A 3,453-nucleotide genomic window follows, 5' to 3' on the forward strand; every position below is an offset into this window, starting at 1 on the left:
TCCAAATATTTTTACGAATACGCTTTTTTGACATTGAAGTACGTTTTTTTGGAACTGCCATTCAAAAAGGAAATTACTTTTTTCTAGTTGTATGTGAAAGACATCTATTGCTGCAAATCAATCCTTCTTTCTTCTTTTTATTAGTATTTATACTTAGATACTGAAAGATACTTAAATTTTGAATTATTTTTTACTTCATTTTGTCTAATGCGGATAAGACAACAAGAATTTTTTAACATTTTTTCTTTATATATTTTATACTTTTTTTTTAATAATATAGAATATATAGAAGGGTTTCTCATTTAAATCTATTTATATCTATTTATATATCAAGTATACTCCATATATAGATATATGGTATGGAAGCCTATCCCCCATATAAGATAAGACGGGGGGATAAAAAGAAGGGAAAATGAAAATAGTTAATTAAGTTCAGAATGGTATTCCATAAAGGAAAGGAATTCCAATCAAAACAAAAAATACTGAGTCTCTTAAACAAGACATTCTAAAACTTAGGTAATTTATAGTCATTAGAATTTTAGTTCTATATGAAGTAAGGACTATTCGATAATTTCTTATAAACATAGGTTTTCATTGGAATTCACTCAATCAGTTAATTATGGAACAAGAGAGCTGTTTCATCTTTGTTTTAAAGAAATATAAAAATGAATTATGAATAGAAAGTAAAATGATTCCACTTTTTTTTTTTTATTTTTATAAATATCTTTATTTAGTTAATAAAATAACTTCGTTACCTAGTTATTTTATTAACTTTTTTAATTTAACCAACTAAACCCATTCTTAATTTTTAATTATTTCAATGAGATAAATTTTGGAAAAATTAAGAATTTCAGTATTTTTTCTTATTCTTTTTATTTATTCTTTCAGAAAGAGATAAGAATTGGTTTGGTGAATCGGAAACAATTTTATAGAAAAATTGAAGTAAAAATTGAAGTAAAAATTGCAATTTCTTTTCTTATGGAACATACATATCAATATGCATGGGTAATCCCTCTTCTCCCACTTCCAGTTATTATGTCAATGGGATTTGGCCTTATTCTTATTCCGACAGCAACAAAAAATCTTCGTCGCATATGGGCTTTTCCTAGTGTTTTACTCTTAAGTATAGCTATGGTATTCTCAGTTCAACTGTCTATTCAACAAATAAATGGAAGTTCGATCTATCAATATCTATGGTCTTGGACCGTCAATAATGATTTTTCTTTAGAATTTGGATACTTGATTGACCCACTTACTTCTATTATGTTAATACTAATTACTACTGTAGGAATCCTGGTTCTTATTTATAGTGATGGTTATATGTCTCACGATGAAGGATATTTGAGATTTTTTGTTTATATAAGTTTTTTCAATACTTCCATGTTGGGATTGGTTACTAGCTCCAATTTGATACAAATTTATTTTTTTTGGGAACTCGTGGGAATGTGTTCTTATTTATTGATAGGCTTTTGGTTTACACGACCAATCGCAGCGAGTGCTTGTCAAAAAGCTTTTGTAACTAATCGTGTAGGGGATTTTGGTCTATTATTAGGAATTTTAGGTTTTTTTTGGATAACAGGTAGTTTAGAGTTTAGGGATTTGTTCAAAATAGCTAATAACTGGATTCCTAATAATGGAATTAACTCTTTACTTACTACTTTGTGTGCTTTTTTATTATTCCTTGGTGCAGTTGCGAAATCCGCACAATTCCCTCTTCACGTATGGTTACCCGATGCTATGGAAGGGCCCACTCCTATTTCGGCTCTTATACACGCAGCAACTATGGTTGCTGCGGGAATTTTTCTTCTAGCTCGACTTCTTCCTCTTTTCATATCTTTACCTTTGATAATGAGTTTTATTTCTTTAGTAGGTACAATAACACTATTCTTAGGAGCTACTTTAGCTCTTGCTCAGAGAGATATTAAAAGAAGCTTAGCCTATTCTACAATGTCTCAATTGGGTTATATGATGTTAGCTCTAGGTATAGGTTCTTATCAAGCTGCTTTATTCCATTTGATCACTCATGCTTATTCAAAAGCTTTATTGTTCTTGGGATCCGGATCCGTTATTCATTCAATGGAACCTCTTGTTGGATATTCACCAGATAAAAGTCAAAATATGGTTCTTATGGGCGGTTTAAGAAAATACATTCCAATCACAAGAACTACTTTTTTATGGGGTACACTTTCTCTTTGTGGTATTCCACCTCTTGCTTGCTTCTGGTCCAAAGATGAAATCCTTAGTAATAGTTGGTTGTATTCGCCCTTTTTTGGAATAATAGCCTCCTTTACTGCAGGATTAACTGCCTTTTATATGTTTCGGATATATTTACTTACATTTGATGGGTATTTGCGTGTTCATTTTCAAAATTACAGTAGCACTAAAGAGAGTTCCTTGTATTCAATATCCTTATGGGGAAAAAGGATACCCAAAGGAGTGAATAGGGATTTCGTTTTATCAACAACGAAGAGTGGAGTTTCTTTTTTTTCACAAAATATACCAAAAATTCAAGGTAATACAAGAAATAGGATAGGATCCTTTACTACGTCTTTTGGGGCTAAAAAAACTTTTGCCTATCCGCATGAAACGGGAAATACTATGTTATTTCCTCTTCTTATATTACTACTTTTCACTTTGTTCATTGGATTCATAGGAATCTCTTTTGATAATGGAGGAATTGGTAATGGAATAGCAGAGTTAACCATATTATCAAAGTGGTTAACTCCCTCAATAAACTTTACCCAGGAAAGTTCTAATTCTTTTGTAAATTCATATGAATTTATTACTAATGCAATTTCTTCTGTAAGTCTAGCTATCTTTGGTTTATTCATAGCATATATCTTCTATGGATCCGCTTATTCTTTTTTTCAGAATTTGGATTTAATAAACTCTTTTTACAAAGGAAATCCTAAAAAAGAATTTTTAGATCAAGTAAAAAAAAATATATACAGTTGGTCATATAATCGTGGTTATATAGATATTTTCTATACTAGGGTCTTTACCCTCGGTATAAGAGGGTTAACCGAACTCACGGAGTTTTTTGATAAGGGTGTTATTGATGGAATTACCAATGGAGTGGGTCTTGCTAGTTTTTGTATAGGAGAGGAAATTAAATATGTAGGGGGAGGTCGAATCTCGTCTTATTTATTCTTTTTTTTATGTTATGTATCTGTGTTTTTATTCTTTTTTCTTTCTTAAGTTAAGGAATTTACAACAAGTCTCTTGCAAAAATAACTATCCTATCCCCTTTCTACAATCTCTCTATATCCTTGTTACATAAGGTAAGTATTGTATAATAGTTCGGTTTTCCGCGATTTTTTCCATTCCTCTGTGTAAATACCCTAATATGGGTTCACAATCAATAACATCCTCACCATCGAGAGTAACGATCAGTCGAAGAACACCATGCATTGATGGGTGTTGAGGGCCCATATTGACTATCATGAGATCTTT

Source organism: Triticum urartu, unplaced genomic scaffold, assembly GCF_056163025.1.
Source record: "Triticum urartu cultivar PI428250 unplaced genomic scaffold, HENAU_Tu73 scaffold951, whole genome shotgun sequence".
NCBI classification, from domain to species: domain Eukaryota; kingdom Viridiplantae; phylum Streptophyta; class Magnoliopsida; order Poales; family Poaceae; genus Triticum; species Triticum urartu.